This window comes from Podarcis filfolensis (genome assembly GCF_964270895.1).
Source record: "Podarcis filfolensis genome assembly, chromosome: 11".
NCBI lineage: Eukaryota > Metazoa > Chordata > Lepidosauria > Squamata > Lacertidae > Podarcis > Podarcis filfolensis.
In genome coordinates, this window is record NC_139613.1 from 15720421 (window position 1) to 15745135 (window position 24715).

At 45.3% G+C, this 24715-nt stretch overlaps 1 protein-coding gene across 6 annotated transcripts in view; it reads right to left on the minus strand.

Moving 5' to 3' along the window:
* The window catches only part of PDZD2 (PDZ domain containing 2), a 240176-nt gene that overhangs the window by 147419 nt on the left and 68042 nt on the right, over positions 1 to 24715 (minus strand). The window contains exon 1 of one of the 6 annotated variants that reach the window (XM_083575464.1): positions 1381 to 2263. The exons of 4 other annotated variants lie outside the window; for them this stretch is intronic. The gene's annotated coding sequence lies outside the window, so the exon portion shown is untranslated. Of the gene's footprint in view, positions 1 to 1380; positions 2264 to 24715 lie in introns of those variants that run through there. One more of the 6 variants, XM_083575463.1, reaches the window with a different exon arrangement.

Sequence of the window (24715 nt, forward strand, 5' to 3'; positions counted from 1 at the left end):
TCATTCACAAGAACGGCACGCACACCAATATAATTTGGGCATTTGTCTTTGCCAAGACCATTCCAAAAATAAAGGCTCTGAGTGTGGAAAGTCATTTACCAAAAGCTACTGCCATGGGAAAGACGCGGTTGAGCAATCTAATATTTAACAGTCCCAGCTGCCTTTTATTTCAAAGCCATATTTTAGTTATTAGTATCATTTGCAATCTTTCCCGCCCACCCGCCCCCCTCACAGTCCCGAGACCCTGCCAAAATGCAGTACTAAGCAGATATTTTGCATGTGCATTAAAAAAAAAAGTTTATTTTAACCGCACCTATTATCTGTAAATACAAGGTGATCCCTTAAAATGTATAACCTGCAAACTCCACACAAATCAAAAGTCTGGTTAAAAAAGACCTCCCTACAAGAACTTTTACCCCATCTATTGTGTGTGTGTTTGTGTACATATGACATCTCACACACAGAGTGCAACTTGCAATACACATTTGATTATAGCAATCTGTTTACAATTCAGCACAAAGTATCCTTTTCCTACATTAAAAAAACTTTCCTAGTTCTCCTTGCTACAGAGAATTATTTTGGGACTAGATTTAAAAAAAAAAACAACTTTTCATGCTGGCACATAGGATGGCTTAACATTTTGCTGATTTCAATTCTGAAACATTTTCCTCCCGATGAAGTGCTTAGTGGTTTTGGACAGAACCCTGTTTGCCTCGGGCCAGAACATAATCTCAGGCAAAATCGTAAACAATGTTTTGCCCAGAACCCCGTCCAGTTTTGCACTGGAGCTGAAAGCTCCAAAAGCAAAACCACACTGGAAATCAAAGCACCGATAAATTGGTGTTAGTCCTAGATTAGCTGGGTTTCCTCCCCACGCTCTCCCCCACCCATACGCTGTTAAGCCGGGGCTGTTATCGGCTTGTTGCACTGTCTCTGCTGACTTTTCACCTTGCCGCTGCTGAATGCAGTCGGAGTTCTAATATACCTTCCAGATTTAATCAAGACAGATTAATTCTGATTGCAAACAGAAGTCGCAACAGGAGGAAAAACCGCAAAGGATAAGCAGAAGCAGCAGGTAAGTATACCTGCGGCATTATGTGACAAGGAAAGTTAACCCGAGCAACCTTCTGAAGAGCCCGATTTAAAAATAACCAGCTGCAAATGGGAGCTTTCACAAGATATACTTCAAGCCATAAAGCAAAAATTATGGTTCATCAGCACCTTTTAAAAAGAAAACAGAGGAAAGCACAGTTGGCGTTTGAACTGGCTTTTTTGCTACATAACTTTTCAGCCTCTGGATACATCCAACCAAGCCCTTTTCTGGAGCGGACCCAAACACACGCCTGTTTATTTGCAATTCTTACGGTATGCTACACATACCTCTTTTCCTTCTAAATCCCCTTCATGGGTTTTCCTCCTCCTCCTCCTCTTCCGTGATAGCCTCGTCTTCCCTGGAATTCCTGTAGGGAGCAGCTGGCGTCTCTCTCTCTCTGGGTTAATCCACGAGCGGGTGGTTTAGCAATCCCATGAGTCTGTTAATTAGTTTAATCGCTTGCTGGCACCCAAGACGAGAGGCCACTTGAACACCCGAGGAGGGAGGGCGATCCAGCTGCTGCGGCTGCTACTGCTGTGTCCGCCTCTGCCCAAGATGCACTCCCCCTCCAAAAAAAAGAAGACACGGCTTGTTTACCCTAAAAAAACAGAAAGCAGCAGCAGCAGCAAACCCTTCAGTTCCGTTACATGAGTTTCCAGAAGGCTGGGAGAGCTTACTGCCCTCCTCTTCGCTGCCTCTGGCTACGGGAGCACGAATAGTCTTCCGTGCATTCCTGATGCTGCTCTGTCAGTTGCAATGTGCTCAGCTGTCAAAGCTGCCCAAATCGGACCTCCCCAAAAAATATGCACAGAAAACCCCACCAAAACTCAAAACCCACAGAAACACAAGGGGCAGCCAAACAATGAGAGCCTTCAGGTTAGCCAGGCAGGTGGATCTAACATCATTTTCTCAGGTTGCCAGTTGGTGGGACGAACGGGGATGACAGCATCCAAAGCGAAACAGAAAGAGAGAAGGGGTTTCAGCTGCACGGTGAAGCCCAGATCTCCGCTGCGAAAATAAAAACAAAATCCAATCTTACCCTGCCACTAACCGGTTTATTTCAGGCATGATCAACTCTCTGCTCCCTTCCCCCTGCCATGGAGAGTCTTGGAATTAACCTACGGGGCGAGAAGTCAGGAAACGGGTTGAGAGAGACCCTGGAATTCAATTGTAGTAAAATACGTCCCTCCCTCAACCCCGCTGGCTCAGAGAGCCTGATCTGACTGTACAGCTCAAGCATTTCCTTTCCACCTACTTTCGCACAGGGTTCCTCCCCCTCTGTTCAGGCTAACTTCAATCAGTGAGGTCTTTCCCCGGGGAGAAGCGCAGCCCCCTTTCCCCACACTTTCAAGCGTCCAGCTGCAAAGCGATTAGGAAGCGTGACCCAGGCAGCTAAGCTGTTTATATCACTTCTCCGGAGGAATTCCTGTCTTGAATTAATGGGAACACTAAGTTGCCCCCCCCCCCGCAAAAAAAGGGCAGTTGGTGGTGGTGCTATCAAACAGGGGGAGGGGAAATTCTCCTGCATTTTTTTGACGGACAGCCATCTGGTCAGTGGGGGCAAAACAACCTTAACATCAAAAGTTTGCGATGGATAAACTCAGACAGGGGGGGGGGGAAAGGTTTCCCCACTCTTGAATGAAGAGCAAACGAAGGCTGCAAACCATCACACCATTTGCTCAAAAGTAGCCCCACTGGCTTTCACAGGAGGATGACCCCCAAAGGAAGTGGTTTGAGGACTGCAGCCAAAGAACGCTTGTCTAAAACCACCAGCAACTGTAAAGAATTTCTGCATTAAAGCTCTCATGTTTTCTCTAGGTGAACATGAATTCTGCAGGTGAGTGGCTGTTGAGTACTGAGACACAAAGTCATGTTTCTGACCTCTTGTGGTCGTTCAAGCCCCCCTCTTCCCAGCAATTCTTATCACAGGTGTTCCTGGCATGCTGTTTTGTTAAAGTCAACTTGCCCCAATCTGCCAATAATTTTTCTGTGTTTTAAGGTTCTTACTGTGGTTTATGGTGCAAAGCATGCTCTGTCCTTTTGGCAAAGGGTGGGATATAAATTTCTTAATACCAATTCCATTATTAAACAAAGAATGCAAGCATTAGCCCTCCCTCCCCACTCTTTGTTATTTGGCAAGCCTCCCTCAAATATCTGGCATGGCTCATTTTTTAAGTTACCTGAAAATTCAAGGGAGGGGCTCACAACATCCCTGACAAAGGAACAGCCCCACTTCCTCCCCCAGCCACATTCCTGTTCAGCCCCGCTTGGCTTGACGCTGTGGTAGCTATCCTACTCCCTTGTTGATGTCCCACTCCCCAGCCGCCAACTCAAGTCCGCCTTAAAATTATGCACAATAGGATCTGATGATTCTGTCAGTGAACCAATGGTTTTCCCAAGTGTATCAGCCTATGTTCCATGATACTTAAAACCCCTTCATAGAGAAAGAGTTTTCCCCTTCTGCCATTATGTCAGGTGCCAGCATCCATCTGTCCCAGGAGACAATAGAAGCGTGTGCATTTGGGGGTGAAATCAAACTGTTGGAAGGTTGCAGCAACTGCTGTGGCTGCAGAGACTGATACAGGAGAGACATGCTTTGTTGCAGCTGGGGCAGATGAAGGCATCTGGTTGTGCTGCTGCAGTGTATCTTCTCTCTGTGCTCCTCCCGGTGGCCATTTTTCTTCTGGCCACAGCTATGGATACACAACTTGACTGCCTGTCTGCTAAATCTGGGAAGACAAACCATCCAACAACCTTCCAATGAAAGCAGAGGCACTTATTTTACAACACGACGCGAAACAGCAGCTCTTCATAGCGTGGAAATGAGTAAGTGGCCTCAGAAAGGTGTTTCCCAGGGAGCCCTGATGCAGCTGGAGAATCCTTCTTCAAATCAAACTTCTCCCGACCGCTTGCACCCTGCTTGCTTTTACAGTTAAATACCACAAATGCTCAGCATTGTGCCAATCTACCATTAACCACGGTCTATCATTCAAAACTCAGTGTACGGTAGCCAGGTTGACTGAGTTTGTATCTGAGCAGAACAGCTGGTGCTCCAGCAGCCAAAGAGACATATTTTGGTAGATATGCTCCTTTACAGAGTACACACCAGCAACTGCTACATATAGCGAGAAAACAGGTACCATATCTATTCAATCAGCGCAGCTAGAGGAGATAATAAAGGTGCGGCGCAGCGTTTGGAAAACCATTAGAGACTAACAAGCATGTATGCACAAGCCCAGGGTGATCCCAGCATCCCACCATTCATTCTTCAAATGCCAGAGATTCCAGTCCCACCCACCTCCAAACCCTTGCTTGCAGCCATGGGTGGGAAAACTGTGTCCGTAATAAAGACCATCGACTCTCTGGCTGCCAGCTTCAAGCAACTACTCTGATGGCACACTTGGGTTTCACATAAATATGGTAATGCAATCAATCGCCGCACAAAAAAACTTACTTTATTTACTAGTGATGCCCCCCCCCCCCAATATAACCAGGGTTGCTGGTCCCTCCACCTACTCTTTGTTTATGAATCCTATTATTATTATTATTATTTATTTATTTATTTATTTATTTATTTATTTATACCCCGCCCATCTGGCCAGGCCTCCTCTGCCACTCTGGGTGGCCTCCAACAGGATATTAAAAACACAATAAAACATCAGACATTAAAAAAAATTCCCTAAACAGAGCTGCCTTCAGATATCTTCTAAAAGTCAGATAGTTGTTTCTTTCTTTGACATCTGGTGGGAGGGCATTCCACAGGGCGGGCGCCACTACCAAGAAGGCCCTCTGCCTACCTGATGGAATCAGTCAAGTGTGTGTGCAACTATATAGCAAAACAGGCCAATATTTGAATTTTGCACCAATATGATATGAGCTTTAGATGCTGAATGTCACTGTCTGGATGTCATGAGTGACCTAGAACTTTCACGTCGCACGAGCAGAATCCACGGGTTGGCTACGTATTGGCTACCACAAACCACAGGGCAGAGCCATTCTTGAGACAGTTGGGTTCCCTTGTTCCAAATCTGTTAAGGCCACCCCTTTCTATTTCCTGCCACATAAGATAAACTAGGGACCCATTCACGGCAACATTTTACAATGTTTATCCTAGTACATGAAGCCCATTTTCCATAACCACTGTTTCCACATGGTTTTGATTACTGAGATAACTTGAACCGAAACAAAATATTTTGAAATTTGACAGGATTTCAAATTTGAAACTCCTGATTTCAAATTTGACGACTTTAACCTTACCAACAGTCTCTTTTATCATTCTGGTGTGTGCATGCAATAGCAGCCTCCCCCAAACTGGTGTGCACCACATGTCTTGCACCTATAACTCCCAAGCAGCATGGCCAATGGTTAGAGATGATTAGAGTCCTGGTTCAAAACATTCGGAAGGCAACAGGTTGGGGAAGCCTAATCCAAGAAGAGTCAACGTAGTGCCTTCTAGATGATGTTGGAATACAATTCCCATGACCCCAACCAACATGGGCAATGGTCATGGATGATGGGAATTGTACTCCAACAACATCTAGAGGCTGCCAGATTGGATACCCCTGGATGAAGCTGTCAATTACACTGGGCAACAATTTTTTACTTTTTGAATGTTGTCTAGATTTCTACAACTGATTTAGGGTATTTTTGCACTGCCTGAATTCAGGGCTTAAACCTCCGTTTCTTGGAACTCCTGGAATGCTCAGCGGCAGGGAGGTCTCTCTTCAGAGTCCAACAGTAGTCAGCCATCATGACTGCGTCCCAGCGACCCTGATACCTGGTCTCCATCTCTTTCATGTCCTGATGGAATCTCTCCCCCTGCTCGTCACTCATTGAACCCAGGTTCTCAGGAAACCGGTCCATATGTGAAAATAGGTAGTGCATCTTGACGCTCATGTTGCAGCCCAAGTTTCTGAAAGCAGTCAGCATTTTGTTGACAAGTTCTGCGTAGTTTCTGGCCTTATTGTTGCCAAGAAAGTTCTTCACTACCAGAACAAATGCCTTCCACACTTCCAGTTCCACTTCGTTCATTGAGTTTCTGAACTCTGGATCTCTGATGAGCTGACGGATCTGAGGAACGTCAAAGATGCCAGCTTTCAACTTCTCCATGGTCAATCCTGGAAAAGCCTGGCACAATTAAGTGAAGCAGTCACCATCCTTGTCCAGAGCCTTGGTGAACTGCTTGATTAAGCCGAGCTTTATTATGCAGCGGTGGGAAGAGTATTCTGCCTCTGTCCCCCAGAGGGTCGTTGATGACGTTCCTTTCTTTGCAAGGTACCAATTCCTCCTGCACAGGCCAGTCCTTCTTCGTGTAATGCTGAGCACAGTCCCTACTATCCCACATGCACAGAAAACATGAGTACTTGGTGAAGCCAGACTGTTGTCCCAACAAAAAGTTCACCATCTTCAGGTCAACACGAATAAACCACTTATACTGATCATAACCAATTTTCTCCAGCACATACTTCACCGCTTCATAGTTCTCCTTCAGTGTACTCGAGTGAGCCAGGGGTATAGAGGCAAACTGGTTGCCGTTGTGTAGCAGAACACATTTCAGTGATCGCTTGCTGCTGTCAATGAACAGTCTCCAATCTTTGGGTTCGTACTGTGGCACTCCAAGCTTGAGCAGAAGCTGCGCAATACCTGCACAGTACACCAAGTCCTTCTCTTCCGAGAAAAAACGGAGGTACTCTTGATGCCTGTTGCGGAAGAAGCTGATGCGAGCACTGTCAGGGAGGAGGTTTTTTCCCTTCAATCTGGATGCCAACAGTTCGGCAGAGTCCTTTGACAAGCTGAGGTCGCAAACTAGATCATTCAACTCCTTTTGGGAAAATGGATGTGGAGCATCATCTTCAAGAACCACTTCTTCTTCTTCATGTCCTTCAACACTGGAGGCATCTTCGTCACTAATGTCAGGAAGTTCTCCGAAGATAGGCACTGGAATTTCATCACAATGAGCTACAGGACGACATGCTGATTGAAGATCAGGATACTTGAGGCTGCTCCGGTTCTTTCTGTTGATCCCAGCCGCACCAATTTATGGAAGATTTTGAGGTTTTATGACTTCAAACTGATCCCTTTTCGACATGATCACCCAGAACTATCGGACCTGAATACTTCTTGTCATTAAAATAAACATTTCCAATCAAAACAATTATTCGACATGGCATTTTACCCCCACCAACTTCTTCTAAAATGCTCCACACAAGCGTACATGTGAACAAAAACGTAAAAAAAGACATGTGGCCATAGCTCAAAAACTTGACCTGATTGAGCAAAACCAATGTGATTTTTGGATTCAGCGCATCAGATTCGTCCTAAATCAACTGAAAAAACGCAGACAACAAATTTGTTGTTGACCAGTGTTATCAGATGCATCAAGAATTCCAGCGATAGTTAAAAATTACTAAAAATATCATAAGCTTGCTAGCTATCAGATACCAAATTGTATTGTGTGTCAGCCATTAAATACTGCCAAATATAACTAATTAATTACTATGTGATAACCAGCACAGACTTCAAATATCATGGGATTGAAAAGATTGGTGTTAAATTTCAAATTTTCGATATCCAGATTTGTAGCGAACAATTTTCAGGAGAATTAACGGGGGTGGGATTCATATCGGCTTTCCAGCTGATCAGGCAACTCTCTTGACACATGGAGATATGGTATGCTCTCAGCCCATCATTATTTAAACATGGAAATGGAGCACAAGAAACCTGCTCGCTTGCATCAGGCCTGACAGAGCGCCGCATTTTATTTCCCATTTAGAGCAGTCCCTCGATAGCCATACGAAACAGAAAACGTTAATTCAAGGAAAATATAAATAAGCTTCAGAACTGGAATGTGTCATGGAGGGGATGGAGGAGGGGGGGACGTGATGTACAAAACATTCCCACAGTGCAACATAAATAATGCATTGTTGTGTGTGCATTCTTTGAAAGATCTAATGCCAATAAAAGGCTGAAGAGAAACAGACACACAGTAGCACTTCCGTTTATCTGGACCTCACTACACAAGAGTATGTGACCCACGTGCTCCGATGGGAAGGAACTACAGCTCCATCTTGCAACTACAGGTCCTGGTTCAATCAGAGGGATCTCACCTTAAAAGCAATCTCAAGCACCAGGGCTGGAAAAGACCACTGCCTGAAATCACACAGAGAAGTCAGCAGCTGCTGTAGCTATAATACCAGAATTCATGCAGATATCCTATACTATGAATCCATCTAAATCAGTATTATCTACCAGCAGGGTTTCCCAAATTTCAGTCTCCAGCTGCTGTTGGACTACAACTCCCATCACGCCCAGCTAGCAGGACCAGTAGTCAGGGATGATGGGAATTGTAGTCCAAAACCAGATGAAGCCCCAACCCAAGTTTGGGAAACCCTGGTTTTACACTGACTGGCATAAGGACATTAAGGAGAGCCTTTTAGCTGGATCAGGCCAACGGCACATCTAGTCCATCATCCTGCGCTCACAGTGGCCAAAAAGATGCCTGTGGGAAGCCCAAAAGCGTGACAGCACCCGACTCACCTGTGACCCCTGGTAACTGGTATTCAGAGACATGCTAAGCTAACTATCAGACTCTGCATAAAGCAGGTTCAAATCTACTTTGCGCCTATTTGATTTAGGAAGTTGGGCTTTAGAGTTGGGGTTTTTATCTGCAGTGGTCCTAAGCGGGCTGAGGCACATGATGTGCAGGCTTGGGAAAGGGCTTTTTCAGTGGTGGCTCCTTGCATGTGGAAATCTCTCCCTGCTGAGGTCCGCCTGGCCTCATCTCTGTAGCTCCAGGCCAAGATGAATAATTTTCAGAGGGCATTTGGAGGAGAAGAGACCCAGCTGCTGCTACTGTTATTGTCATTCAGTGATCTATTTCTGTGAGTTTACAACGGACTGTATCTCTTAATGGATTTTACGTATTCTTATTTACATGTTTTTATTTGTAAACCACCCCCTGTGGCCTGTGGGAAGGGTGGTATTTAAACCATCTAAATAAATAAAGAACCCCATCAGTTTTACAGCTCAGGATTGTTCAGGCGCAACACATGGGAGCCCGTAAGATGACTTAAACTTGCAATCCTAGGGAGTAATTGGGAATAAGTGTCACTGAATTTGGTGAGGCTTCTGAGAAAGCATATGATAAGATTGTATGGTAAAACTCTTGATAAAACCTCCATCCCACTGGCATCTGCGTGGATTGTTTTGTGCTGTTCCTTTGAACTTGCCCACCTGGGCTTCTGGCAGTGATGCTAGAGGAGCTGAAGAAGAGAAGGATGGATCAGGGAGGGACCATTTGGAAGGAGTGTGTGTGTGGTTGTTTTTACACTGAACAAAATGGGTTGTAGCAGGATGGGGAAGAAAGAGATGTTAGAGCACGAAAGGTCACTCTGGTAAAAGACTTTTCTTGCAGCTTCATAAAAATATTCCGCCTTCCCACTCCTGGCTATGCTAATCTGCTGCGTCTGTCAAGTATCATAAACTCAGACAGTTCAGACATCTACTGTGAAAAAATATTGCCGGAAGAATCAAACAGAGTTTCGAATGGTACCCAGGAAATGGACAGGAATGAACACATTGCTCAGCACAGAAAAAGAGGGACCAGACAAATGTAACAAGTGTCCAAGAAGACCCAAGTTGACTTGATTCCCAACATGCTTATTTGTATATAACTTGTATAACTTGAGGAGAAGTTATATTTGAAATGTGTTGGGAGTAAAGTTCATGTACTCAGCTGGTCTATTTCCATGGTTCCCATTCTGAGAACGGCAGCTCTGAGAAGGGAATCGTGGTTTCCTAACAACTCTCAACACCCTTCACAAACTACAGTTCCCAGGTTTCTCCATGAATGTTGAAAGGTTTAAAAGAGCTTTAAATGCAAGGTGAGGAAGTGGCCTAAGTAAGTCCTGTGAGGAACTGTTCAGCCTGGGAAAAGGTGAGGCATGATAGCTGTCTTCAAATATCTGAAAGGCCCTCATGCAGAAGGTGGACCAAACTTGCTCTCTGTTGGCCCAGAGGGCAGGAATAGAGACAATAGGCAGAGACTACTGGGAAACAGATTTCAGCAAAAGCTCCTAATGGCAAGAGCTTTCTGACAGTGGTACATCCTGCCTCAGGAGACAGTGGACTCTCCATTGCTGGAGATATTTAAGTAGAGTCTGGACAACCATTGGTCAGGAATGGTGATGTAGCTGCACCCTGCAATGTAGATCCGGCCATGAGCAGGGCACTGGGCTGGATGACTCCCAAAGGTCCTTTTATAAGTGGGTTATAAACCCTTTAAATAAAAACAAAATGGCCACGTATTATAAATAACATGGATGAACATATATGGTACAGGCCTGCTTTGGGTAGGGCACTGAGCATTCTAAGAGAAGACTTCAGGGTCACCCAATGAAACTTATTTATAGTCAGTGCAGATGTACAGAAAAAGAAAGTCCTTATTTATTATCTAAGGGGATTCATTACCCTTAGAAGTGGCGATGGCCGCTATTTAAATGACTTTTTTTTTTTAAGGACAAATTTGTGGAGGAATTATTAGTTTACTAGCTAACGGGGACAGCGCCCCTCTGAATACCAGGTGTTGGAGACAAGCAACAGGGGATGGCTATTCATGTCTGCCGAGGAGATTCCAGGGGCCTCTCACTGACCATAGGAGAAAAAACTGCCAGTCTACTTGGATCTTTGGCATGATCAGTAATGGAATTCTCATGGCATTTTCATTCAGAGGCGGTAAACAGGAGTCATTAAATGGCCACATCTGAAGTTTCTCTGCACAGATGTTTGCATCACTTGAAAACAACTCAGTAAAACTCAGACTTCTGTTTATACGTAATTGCCCTGTGTTAATATTGAGGGCCGATTCCCACGCAATGTATCAGCATGTATATGCCTGCGGTGCATTTGTTAGTGTCTGACCATGAAAGGCACATTTTGAATGCCGAAGATGTGCACACACATTAGGGAACCTTCAGCCCAGGGATGGAGAAACCATTGATCTCCAGATGTTGTTGGGTTACATCTCCGCCATCACCCCTAACCATTGGCCATGCTGGCCATGCTTCCTGCATTGCAGGGGGTTGGACTAGATGGCCCTCAGGGTCCCTTCCAGCTCCACAATTTTCTGGTTCTGTCTCCCATGTTGTATAAAGTGGAATGGACACCATATGGGATGGAATCCAAGCCATACAGAATGGACACCAACCATTACTCAGCCAAACAGGTTTACACACACAACCCCAATAAACATCAGTACCTCAAAATAAGCAGCTCCTGCTTTCTTCTTCTTTCGTGCTACATAAAATACTCATTTGCTTCCAAAGTGAAGAAAGTGTTTCCTCAGCGCTCAATTTGTCCCCAATATTATTTGTGCAACTGTTTTGTTCGGCCAAAGGCGGTACGTTGAATGTTTTCTTCCCTTGTCTGGTACAAAGGTTATTGTTACAGAAAATAACCTAAGGACATGTATAATCCTGAGAGATTTCAGCACAAAAACTATTTTTAACTCTGGTTCTGTTTAACGTTCAGAGTAACACAAGAAGCACGTATAACCAGAGGGGACAGTGTTATCAAAAGGTTGTGTTTCCTTTCTCTTCACAAAAATAAAAGCAGCAATTTATGAACTTCCTCAGAGCACACAAACATACTACTCTCTGCCTTAGATTTCAAAACACTAAAATTTGCTTTAATTTGAGCAAATCTGGCAAGCACATGAGCTTACTCTCCCTAATGGTATCCCAAGTAGGCTTCTGGTCATTGGTGGTAAAACAACATGTGAGAAAATGTTTTGCTTACATTACAAATGCAAAGGGCCATGTACACGGCAGAAAACGTCTAGCATTTCTGTGTCCTTCTGATGACGGTACCTTGATGTCTCCAGCTTCTTAGTTACTGAACGTGCACCAGGCAGCCGCAAATAGGTCTCCTTCATGTTTGAATATAAAGCCACTAATTTCTGAATTCAAGCAGAGGGAAATTTCCCCATCACTAGTCACAGGTAAGTTACATCAGGGGTGCTGCAGGGATAGGTAAAGGTAAAGGGACCCCTGACCATTAGGTCCAGTCGTGGCCGACTCTGGGGTTGCGGTGCTCATCTCACTTTATTGGCCGAGAGAGCCAGCGTACAGCTTCCGGGTCATGTGGCCAGCATGACTAAGCCGCTTCTGGCGAACCAGAGCAGCACATGGAAACGCCGTTTACCTTCCCGCCGGAGCGGTACCTATTTATCTACTTGCACTTTGATGTGCTTTCGAATTGCTAGGTTGGCAGGAGCTGGGACCGAGCAATGGGAGATCACCCCGTTGCGGGGATTTGAACCGCCAACCTTCTGATCGGCAAGTCCTAGGCTCTGCGGTTTAACCCACAGCGCCACCCATGTCCCTGCAGGGATACCCTCCCTATAAACATAGGTATGCCCTACAGATCAGTAGTGGCCAGTGTAGTGAGAGAGAGCACGTCCTCCCCAACATCAACATCGCTACAGCCACCTGGATTGGGCAGGGCAGGGGCAGAATCAGGGCTGTGCAGCAGTCACACTGGCAAGAAAGCCAAATTGGTTCCACCAACCTTACTGCGACCTTGGCCCACCTCTAGGTGACCTACGCGGTGAGCTGCAGCAATGTCAATGTTGGGAGGATGGAATAGAAAAGCAACCTACTTCATATAGCTATAGATATAGGGGCGCAGGTGGTGCCATGGTCAAAACCACTGAGCCTCTTGGGCTTGCTGATCAGAAAGTCGGTGGTTCGAATCCCCATGACGGGGTGAGCTCCCATTACTTGGTCCCAGCTCCTGCCAACCTAGCAGTTTGAAAGCATGCCAGTGCAAGTAGATAAATAGGTACTGCTGTGGTGGGAAGCTAAGCGGTGTTTCCATGCGCTCTGTTTTCCATCACGGTGTCCCGTTGCACCAGAAGTGGTTTAGTCATGCTGGCCACATGACCCAGAAAGCTGTCTATGGACAAACGCCGGCTCCCTCGGCCTGAAAGCGAGATGAGCACCACAACCCCATAGTCGCCTTTGACTGGACTTAACCGTTCAGGGGTCCTTTAACTTTTACCTTTTTTTAGACATAGAGCTATACGAAGCCGATTGCTTTTCTATCTCATCCAGGCAATTTCCACTGCATTTTCATGCACCAGCAAGCACATGTCCAAAACGTGCCATAAGCCTGCCACTTATTAATGTTTCAAGAATCCAGGCTTAAATCATAGATGAGGATTTTCTTCCCGGATTTTCCCTTGATCACTTTCTCCAGTCAGGAGTCTGGGCATTCTTTCAGACGTCGAATTTAATGTTGCGAGCACAGATGGCGTCTCCATTAACTCCCACCCCCCGAAGACCTTTCTTCACCCTTTCCAACTTCACTGCCGTCTTCAACGGGAACCTGCCCTTTCACTTTTTCACAGGCAATACAGGCAGTGACACAAAACTAGGTTCTTGGGTCCAAGGCTGTAGGCCAGGCTCACGTAATTCTGCTAAAGCAATCAAAAAGATACACAGTTGGGGTTTATTTTCATGGACTCAGTGTGTTAGGCACTACCAGATGATAGCGCTGACCAGTCATTGCTTTTCTGATTTTTGCTGCAGGTGAAATGGCCAAATACCTTCTCTACATGACAGGAAGCACTGTGGATTTATTCATACATAGGAGTCAACTCCTAGGGGCCGAGGTCCCTTTGACCCCCCCCCAATAAAATATTTGAGGTGGCCAGGGGACCCCCGAAAGTTGATGAGAAGTTCTCTGTGTTGGGTTACAACTGAGCCAATTCACCCATAAAAGTTTTCACGTGGTGCTGCTGTTGCACATATTCCAGCCCAAAGCCTTCTCATTGTGTTCGTTTATCTTGCTGTCCAGACCCTTTTTCATTCTTAGTTCCACAGCTTTACAAAAGGGCCTCTTTGAAACTTGCGCAGAACGACACTCCAGAATAGATGCTTAAACAAAATATTAAAATATAACCAAATAGGATAACATTTCATCCACGCTAATACATTTTCCTTTGTCGCCGTGCTTATTTTTTCATGAGAAGAAAGTGCGGCAGAGAGTTTAAGCTCTGGGCTTCTCAGCCACTTGGGCTCTGCAGAATAAACCGGCGTGGGCAGAAGTTTTATAAATATCGTGAGCATCTTTTGTTTGGAAGCCTCTCTTTCAAAACAGAAAACTGGCGGCTCCAGCATCACTTGGCTTTGAAGCCTGAAATGACAGCAGACATAAAGTACAGTATCTTGAAGCCAAATGTGATATGTACATTGGCTGGAGCAACAAATGTGCAAGGGGGTTCATTTCACAATGTATGCGCAAGAAGCATAAAATGAGACACAGATCAGGGCCAAAGGGGAACTTCTTAGCACTGTGGAAAAATACATTCCCAGCTACTCCAGTGAGTAGATAATTTGCAAACCTACTTTTATTTATATGTCTCTCCTATCTAGAGCCACTAAATATGGTAGGCTTTTAAAAATGAAATTTAATTTGCTATAGGGAGCCAGCATGAAAAAAAAACCCCACAAAAAAACCACACAGCTAGTTCTACACATCCGAGGCTGCTTTGGATTTGAGTTTCTTGAATAGCAGCCTCTGCTGATCATAATTCCACATGGCAAACCGCTTTCAAAAGTGATGGGAGTTTTGAAAACCCTTATAGTACAATATAAGGATCTACTGTGCAAAAAGGGCAAAGAGGTCACCAAGAGTTTGTATACACGTTTTTCTTCATTAAATGAAGCTGTGCCATCAAAGTCCTGAGTTATCAACTAGCCAGTAAGGCTTGGGTCGACAAAGCAAGGTGCCCTGAATGCTGTCAGTTGAGCAAGCTAGACTGGGCCTCCCAAGACAGGGATGGAGAAACCCATGTTCTTCAGGATGTTGCAGGACTACAATTCCCATCATTCTTAACCTTTGGCCATAGCGGCTGGGGATAATGCGGGTTGGAGTCCAGAGAGCCACAGACTCTCTGGAATACTGTGTCCAGTTCTGGGCTGTTGGCAAGCTGTGTGCAGAGGAGGGCAACCAAGATGATCAAGGGTCTGGAAACCAAGCCTTATGAGGAATGGTTGAGGGAGCTGGGTATGTTTAGCCTTGATAAGAGGAGACTGAGAAGAGATAATATAGCCATTCTGAAATATCTAAAGGGTTGTCACAGGAAAGATGGAGCAAGCTTGTTTTTGCCTGGTAGTGGCTAGGGCCTGAACTGATGGATTCAAGTTACAAGGAGGGTGATTCCAACTAAACATCAGAAAGAACTGTTTGAAAGTAAGAGCTGTTCAACAGTGGAACGGACTGCCTCAGGAGGTTGTGAACTCCCTTGGAGGTTTTTAAGCAGAGGTTGGATGGCCATCTGTCATGGATGCTTTGGTTGAGATTCCTGCACTGTAGGGGATGAACTAGGTGACCCTCAGTATCCCTTCCAATTCTCAACCATCATTGTCCTGGTCTGCTTTGTGAGCAAATAGTGGCTATCCACACCAGGGGGAGAATGGGACATGAATAATAGAATCCCGGAATTGGAAGGGGTCAGAGGATCATCTAGTCCAACCCCCTGAAATGCAGAAATCTCAATGCACTGTCCCCCATCCAATTCGAAACCATACCGGACCCTGCTTAGCAAATGTGCTAGCAGTTTCTTTTTTGCAGCACCACTCACTACAAATGTCTGAGCTGCCCACAGCCATGCCTCTTAGGCATTGTGCAGAGAACGATGCCAGTTTAAAACAGCAGCAGGATCCAGTTTTCTAGACATCTTTATTTAACACACAGGCTGCATTTTGCATTAGAAAAAACCCTCGTTGATTCTGAAGATCTTGCCCTCTAAATACCTGCGTGCTTTGGCATCAATATAAATCAGTTTTATTGTCTCTTTCTCCACAGCAAGAGGAGACGTGTGCAAAGGGGTCTGCAGGTGTGTGCCGTCGTCCCCAAAAGCTGGAAGTTCCAGTTCTGGAGCCAGGGCCTGTCCAGAGCCCAAAGCAGGTTATCTCAAAAGCACCACCAGCCATCTATTCTGGAAGTTGGACAGAGGATCAAAGGGCTGGATTCCATCACACTTCCAAACAGATGGACTGTGCGATTGATGGCTGGTGTAGTTCCTGGACTGGGGCTCTCTGCCTGGGGAAATACACACACACTGTTCACATGCACATTTCTTCCTGTTGGATCAGGGCAATGGTAAATAAGGCTCAGGGTGCAAATTTGTTCCTTGTTGATAGGGCATCTGCCCCACCCTCTCTTGCCTCTGCTCACTTCTTTATTCAAATGTGCACAACCGAACTAAAACATTAAAAAGAATATGAACCAAGCTGGGTGGGAATCTGGGAAAAACTAGTAAATGAGTTAAATACAAAGTGTGGGGTTCAACTAATGGAAGACCACAAGAGGACTTCTGTTAGCACAAAAGGGTTCCCCCATGTACCCCCTGAAATCAGCTCTGAGTATAACCCAAAGAACAGTGTATAGCAGGAGGAGAGATTGATTTATCTGGCTGAAATACAGTGGTACCTCAGTTTTCAAACGTAATCCCTTCCGGAAGACCATTCGGGTTCTGAAACGTTTGAAAACCGAAAACTCAACAGCCGAACGCTAGGCCTCAGGATCTTGCACTCAGCAGAAGCCGCGCGGCATGTTTGACTTCTGAGGCGTGTTCGAAAACCGAAGCATTTACTTCCAGGTTTACGGCATTCAAAAACCAAAATGTTTGTCAACGGAGATGTTCGAAAACCGAGGTACCACTGTACTTGCACTGATGGACTGACTGTCACAGTGCTATGTTGAATTTCTCCCACATATGTTTTCATTACTTTTTAAGTACAGAAGAACCCTACAATGCAGTGGCAAGAAAGCCTAGTCAGGATTAGAACCTTTCACCTCTCATAGCTCAATTGGCATCAGTGACAACTTCTCTCCTGGGGAAATAGCAACTCTCAGGGGAAGATTTCAACTCGAACCACAAATCACCACCCTACCCCTCCTCTCATATAACAGACTCAATTCTGCTATCCTCCTGCCCCCCAGGCTGCTTTTTTTAAAATAAGAACAAAAGCTGGAATGCTTCCATGTATTTAACATATCATAAACTTTTGGCCCTCCACCAGAAATACTTGGGCAGCACAACCATAAATGCAGCAGTTCTGGAGTTATGTACACATTAGCGGCTTAAAACACACGGCCATTTACCCCTGCCGTGCAGTTGAATGTTGAGGTACACGCCAGAAAGAGCGCAGGAAAGTCTTCACCCAATGTCCATTTATCCACTTGGTTTCTCCATTCCTGCGACCATGCCCAAACTCCTATTCGTGAAGCGGTCATCTGCACATGTGCAAGAAACTGTCTCAAATGGACACACCTCAGCTTAACAGTGAAGTGACTGTGGCTTACCTTTTCGAATCAGATGGAAGCTGGTTTGAGGGGAAACAAATCAAGCAAGGAACTAAAGGATGGCTCTTCATTAGGGGTAATGTTGTGCATACACGAAAAGTCACATGTACACAGCCTGTCATTCACACCGCCCAGAAATGTTGTTGTAAACTTAATCTGAAGTCTTCCTTCTCAGACCCATTTCCCAGGGATGCAAAACAAACAAACAAACAAACAAACAAAGTACACCCACCCACAATCTCATCCAAACTCATTTCAGTGCAGGAGGATGTGTGCATGAAACAGTCCCCCTCAGCAAAAGGGAAAGGAAATGCATTTGTAGCTAGCATGCCTAAGGGTGTACAGTCGTACCTCAGAAGTCGAATGGAACCTGTTCTGGAAGTCTGCTCGGTTTCCAAAACGTTCGGAAACCAAGGCACGGCTTCCGATTGGCTGCAGGAAGCTCCTGCAGCCAATCGGAAGCCGCGTAAGCCGCGTCAGACATTCGGGTTCCAAAGAATGTTCACTTCCGGGTTTGCGGCATTCGGGAGCCAAAACGTGCAATTCACAAGGCATTCAACTTCCAAGGTACAACTGTATTTACTTCTTGCTTCTCCCCATCTCTGTTCCAGGATGCAGCAGCAACTCAGCCATGCGGATATCAGGTGAGGAGCGCAGCCCCACAACACTGCTACTGCCCACATGGGCATCAAAGCGCACACAGTGTTTCAGATCATGGTGGCAAAATCATGTCAGGAGCTACCAAGTCTCAAGTTGGGAGACATTCGATTTGTGAACTGCATGTTGCATGACCACTCCAGTCTTGGACTGACTCTGCCCATCCAAGGTGACTATTAGGACCTCCTGGACAGGAAGGACTAGACAGTGGCTTTCTGTTCCTGTTAAGACTCATTTGGCCAATAATAAGGCCTTCCTGAGTTCTGCCATGTGTCCCTGTATCCTTTGGTTTCTCTTCAGTTCTGACCTGCCTCTTTGTGTGTTCCTTTATTATAAATTTTCCAAGTTTGTGCATTGATTGCCTCAGGCTATGAAGCAAAGTGGTGTACATGAACATAAAAATGAGACAAAATACAGAAAGCAATAACAATGCAAGTTCTAAAAACAACTATTATTCCTAAAAGCAAATTACAGTGGTACCTCAGGTTACAGACACTTCAGGTTACAGACTCCGCTAACCCAGAAATAGTACCTCGGGTTAAGAACTTTGCTTCAGGATGAGAACAGAAATTGCACGGTGGTGGCGCAGCAGCAGCGGGAGGCCCCATTAGCTAAAGTGGTACCTCAGGTTAAGAACAGTTTCAGGTTAAGAACGGACCTCCAGAACGAATTAAGTTCTTAACCCAAGGTATCACTGTATAAGAATAATAAAACCATTTCTAGGCTGAGTTACGCACCAGATCTTTAAAGAACATTCAATGCACGACTCCCCCACCCAAAGAATTATGTGAACTGTAGTTTGCTAAGGAGCTGGGAACTGTAGGGGTAAACTACAGCTCCCATATTTTGTGGCAGGGGGTGTTGTTGTTGTGCTTTATAGGTCTAGTGTGTATGCAGCCCTGGGGATATAAAATTATCATTGTTCCTGCCTCCTCATTGGTCTTCAGTCTTAATGTGATCACCCTAGATCCTAGCTCCAGGACTACAGTACCTCAAACTGTTGTCTGTAGCCAAACAATGACAAAATGTCAAAGTCTTGCAACTTCTCCCTATTAAGCAAACATTTCAAGCAAAAAAGATGGCAAAAAAGGGACTGACCATAAAACATCATTTGCCATATTCTCAGCGCATCTGCAGCAATGGATACCCAACCCTATCTCATTTTCCTGCAGACAAAATATGAAGCCACCAGACCAGATCAAATTGCAGCGTTGAAGTCTGTGCCTTATGCCTTTTTAGCCATAGAATCTGCACAATGAATCTTTAAGGGACGCCACTAGAGGGAGATATGGTCACAGAGACTGCCAGAGTATTAAAATCAGACTGCCGCAAATACTGCTGAGATGAAGTGTGTGTGCCTATGTGTGTAGGGGAATACGACAGTTCATTCATCCTGAAATCTGCATGCAAAAAGCCAAGATCTGCTCCCCACACGACACATCAGAAACTCTGATCAGATACCCTGGTTTCTCTTCAGATCATATATAAATTCAGGCTTGATATTCACGTTTTAAGTTATGAGTGAAGCTCTAGCGTAGGACGCAGAAATCAGTTTTTGAAGATTCTTCCTGGAGGCACAACATTAGAAAGAGCACATCTAGCCCTTTTTATGCGTAATTCAACCATCAAATGCATTTGCTGCCATAATAGTAAACATTCCCTGGAACCATGCTTTCTAAAAGGGTAAAGGGATCCCTGACCATTAAGTCCAGTCGCAGACGACACTGGGGTTGCGGCGCTCATCTCGCTTTATTGGCCGAGGGAGCCGGTGTACAGCTTCCGGGTCATGTGGCCAGCATGACTAAGCAGCTTCTGGCGAACCAGAGCAGCGCACGGAAACGCCATTTACCTTCCCGCCAGAGCAGTACCTATTTATCTACTTGTACTTTGACGTGCTTTCGAACTGCTAGGTGGGCAGGAGCAGGGACCGAGCAACGGGCGCTCACCCCGTTGCGGGGATTCGAACCACTGACCTTCTGATCAGCAAGCCCTAGGCACTGTGGTTTAACCCACAGCGCCACCCGCGTCCCTACCATGCTTTCTGCTATTCACTTAATATAAATTTAGCATCAACAGTTGCTGCAAGTCCGTGTACGCAACACTGTCCTAGGTGGACCAATAGTCCAACTCAGTATAAGGCAGTTTCCTATGTTACCCAGCTGGTAATGCTTAGGAGTATTCACCACATATGGCCTCAATCACCACACTGCAAGTCTCTAGCATACACAAATTTGCCGAGCTACTTCAATGCATTTAAATAAGGCATGCTTATTTATTTTCCTGTAACTTCCTAGCATCTGGGAAACTAAGAAGTTAAATGAAGAGGGGTTCCCAAGTACGTGGAAAGATTTGTATTTGGAAGTGAGTGGACCTAAAATTCTCAATTAGGTTGCAAGGAAGCATTATTTGCATAGTGTGCAATGTTTTGGTAATGTTTGTGTAGCCACCAACCTATTTTACTGCCTCAAAACGTCACTTATTTTGACACCGATCATCTGAAAGAATCCAATAGGCTAAGAAATGCAGAAACTGGTTCAGGAAGAAAAGCCCTCACTCCACTTCTCTGATTTGCAAAATATGACAGATTACAAAATTTACCGTATTTTTTGCTCTATAAGACGCACTCCCCCCCCCCTCCTAAAAAGTAAGGGGAAATGTGTGTGCGTCTTATGGAGAGAATGCAGGCGGGAGGCTCTGCTCAGCGCTCCCTTTAAAGAGCCGCATGGAGCTCCCTTTAAAGAGCCGCACGGAGCCTTTTCCCCAAGGGAGAAGGGCTGCCCTTCTCCCTTCTCGGGAAAAGTCCCCAAGAGCGGCACACATGCTCCGCGCGCTCTTTAAAGGGAGCACGGCTCTTGGGGGAGCCTTAGCCGCGCGCAGCCTCTCCTGGGCAGGGGATGAAGGCTCCCCTTGCCTGGGAGAGGCTGCTCGTGGCTAAAGAAGAAGCCAGGACAGCGAGCGGGATCCATCCCGCTGGCTGTCTTTTCTTCTGCCATAGCAGCCTCTCCCGGCCAGAGAGAGAAAGAAGAAGCCACGACAGCGAGCGGGATCCTTCTGGCTGTTCTAGCTTCTGGCTTAGCCACGGGATGAAGTCTCCGGAGGAGGAAAGCCAGTAGGCTTGCTTTCGCTGAAGCCAGGAGTGCAAGAGGGATCGGTGCGCGCCGATCCCGCTTGCTCTCCTGGCTTCAGGGGTAGCCCCGCAAAGCCTCCTGAGCGAAGATGGAGGAGCGCTCCCTCTTAGCTCAGGATGCTTTGCATTCCTTTCTTATTTCTTGTTTTCCTCCCCTAAAAACTAGGTGCGTCCAATCGTCTGGTGCGTCTAATAGAGCGAAAAATACGGTATGTAACATTTAATTTCAACTCTAGTTCAGACCTTTGTTTGATCGGTCAGAGGTTTTTAAGATTCCAGCCATTTGGGAACTTTGCCCACACCAACTTGTCTCAAGAATTACCTCTGTCTCCTGGAAAAAACCTGTGCATTAGATTGTAGATCATGCTGTGGGGTGGTGTTTGTGTACGAATGTTGCCCAGGACTCTTGGACCTCACCATCAGGCATTGCAAACTGATGTTCCACCCTACAAAACGCCTAATGTTTCCCAGTGGTTGCACATTGCAGAGGAGTGGGGCTGGATTGACAGTAACAAGCAACCTGCCTGTTATGTACTGAAGTTCTCACCCTGGGCCAGCAGGGGGATACTGTAGATAGTTTTCACTCAGGTCCACATATGCAAATAGGGGATTGAAAGTGACGTTCAGTGATTGGCTAGTTACAGAAAGTTGCTACTGTAGCATTGCAGTGGAGCTCTATATAAGCAGGCTGGCTGAACCCTTCAGTTCAGTTCTGTTCTGGCCTGTGAATAAACAAGAGCTGTTTGAAGAATCGCTGTGTCATCTGATATGTTCACCCACAACTTAACACTGCCATTGCCATGGCTTACCTTCTCATGGTGGAAACTCTTCTATTAGTTGAGATTCCTGCATTGCAGGGGGCTGTTCTGAGTTTGAAAAGCACTCGGTCTACCCTGCATTTTCTGTTGCATCCTTGAATGACACTGACCCTACACTATACTATCTATGGGCTTCAAACTGGTGTGTAGTGTGGAATAGCTTACTGAACCCATGTTGACATTTCCAGTTAACAAGGAGAAACTATGGGGCAGGGACAGCAACAGTGTGACTTTGGGGTGGATCCTTTCCCTTTTCCATTGCACACTTCTATTTGCAGAGTATTTCAGACATTCCATTCACTGGGGACCCTAGTTTTAATTCTTTGCCACTCAGAAAGCTTCAAAAGGAATCCTGGTCTCCCAGCAAAAAAATGTGCCACACATCCAACACATGACATTTCTTGAAATAAGCCTTAGCAATGGAATTAGCTGCTTTTCCTGTTTTTGAAAGAAGAAAACAAGGGCGCTCAGTTAGAAATCCTGGCAAAGCGAAATGTATAAATCCTACCTTTTCCGTGTGTGTTTTTGGTGCAAATATTTCATAAAGAATTATGGCGCACAGAGTATATGACAGGTTTATTTATTTGCTTTAGTCTACCTCTTTGGCTTGCGTACTCAAATTCCATGGGTAATCATAAATTCTCTGTTGAATTAAGAATATCAGAAGAGTCCTGCATTGTTTTTGCAAGTGTCTAAGTCAAATGCCTCTAACTAGCAAGGTATGGGCGTGATGCCCTGTCCAGCTACTGTTGCTTGTCTCCAGTATTGAACATCACTGCATCCTCATTCCAGGTTTTTTTTAAGCATCTGAAGAAAGGACAAACAGTGTGGCCTCTTGTCTGAAGTTACACATGTGCGTAAAACAGTGGTTCACAAAGGTGTGGCATGCCACACTGGAGTAGCAAGAAGATTCAAGGACATTCAAAGAAACATTTAAACATTTCAGTGTAGTACGGTATCAAAATAATTTGCTTTTATTTGCCAAAGGTGGATAGGTATCTTTTTATAACGGCAGCAAGCACATCAAGGTCAATCCTGTTTGTGATCCAGAATCGCCATTCAGACAAAGCGCTGGAGAAGACTTGTTTATAATTGTGTTTTGGGAATGATTCATGTTCTTATGCATTGCTTTAGACTTTCTGGGTGTCCCGTGAGCATATTATAAAGTACTTGTGTTTTGTGCTATAAATCAAGCACTGCTGGGAGTTGTTTTTTGTTTCCCAATGTATTTCTTATGAATAAAAAAAAATGGTGCGGTGCAAGCAAATTTTTATTTTCAAAGTGTGGCCCAGAGGGGGGAAAGTTTGAGAACCACTGGCGTAAACGGTCTATTGTGTTGTGGGTGCAGGGGGTCATTTAAAAATGAGAAGAGGAGGAGACACAACTCACTAGGACAGCACATCCTTTGCACATGTAAGGTCGTGAGTTCAATCCTTGCTATCTCCAGTTAAAAGGATCAGGGAGCAGTTGATGAGAAAGCCCTCTCCCTGGGACTATGGAAAACAGCTGCCAGCGTTAGATACTGAGATATGAAAGCTGGGAGCTAAATGGCACCTTAAACCTAGGTTATTAGTGTCTAGGCAAGCTCTTTTATAGCAAGAATACAAAGCTGAAAATGAATGAGCTGCAGCTAAAATCTTACGTTTATTTTTCACATGGTCTGGTCCTCATCTGAAGACTGCAAAAAACAAAGCCATACTTCCCCATCCCACCCACCCCCTAATATTGTCAAGAGGGTCTCTTCTCCAGTCTTCAGAGAGTGGCTGGAAGTCGAGAGGCAGAAAAAGGTCCTCCTTTCTTTCCACTCTGCAGTATACCTGAAGGAGCGTCTCCACCCCCATCATCCTGCCCGGATGCTGAGATCCAGCACCAAGGGCCTTCTGGTGGTTCCCTCACTGCGAGAAGCAAAGCTACAGGGAACCTGGCAGAGGGCCTTCTCTGTAGTGGCACCCACCCTGTGGAACACCCTCCCATCAGATGTCAAAGAGATAAACAACTACCTGACATTCAGAAGACATCTGAAGGCAGCCCTGTTCAGGGAAGTTTTTAATGTGTGACATTTTAATGTATTTTTAATCTTTGTTGGAAGTCGCCCAGAGTGGCTGGGGAGACCAAGCCAGATGGGGAGGGTACAAATAAATTATTATTATTATTATTATTATTATTATTATTATTATTATTATTATTTGAAATCTTAGGCGCAGTACTTCACCCAGAGCTCAGAAACTGATCACGCTAATGAAGTTCCCTGTCGCAAAACGTGCCTACAACAATGAGAATTTTGAAAGCTGCCAGTATGAGTGGGCAATACTGGGCTAGATAGAGAAATATTCTGGCCTGCTGTAAGGTAGTTTCCTATGTACTGGGGTGGGGGAGGAACCTGCACAAACATATTGGAAGTATACAACCTTCCTCCCCCCGTGTTTACACTGTAGATGTTTATAGCACAATCCCAGGACATCAGTCTGTGGCCAGGAGATCTGCTGCCAGTCAGTGTAGACGATGAAGGCGCCTCCCCACTTAACGAGCATTCAACTTGCACGCTGTCACATAGACGTGTAGCACCAGTAAATAATTACCGTATTTTTCCATGTATAAAACTAGGGTTTTTCCCCTTTAAAATGTCAAAAATTAGGGGGCGTCTTATAC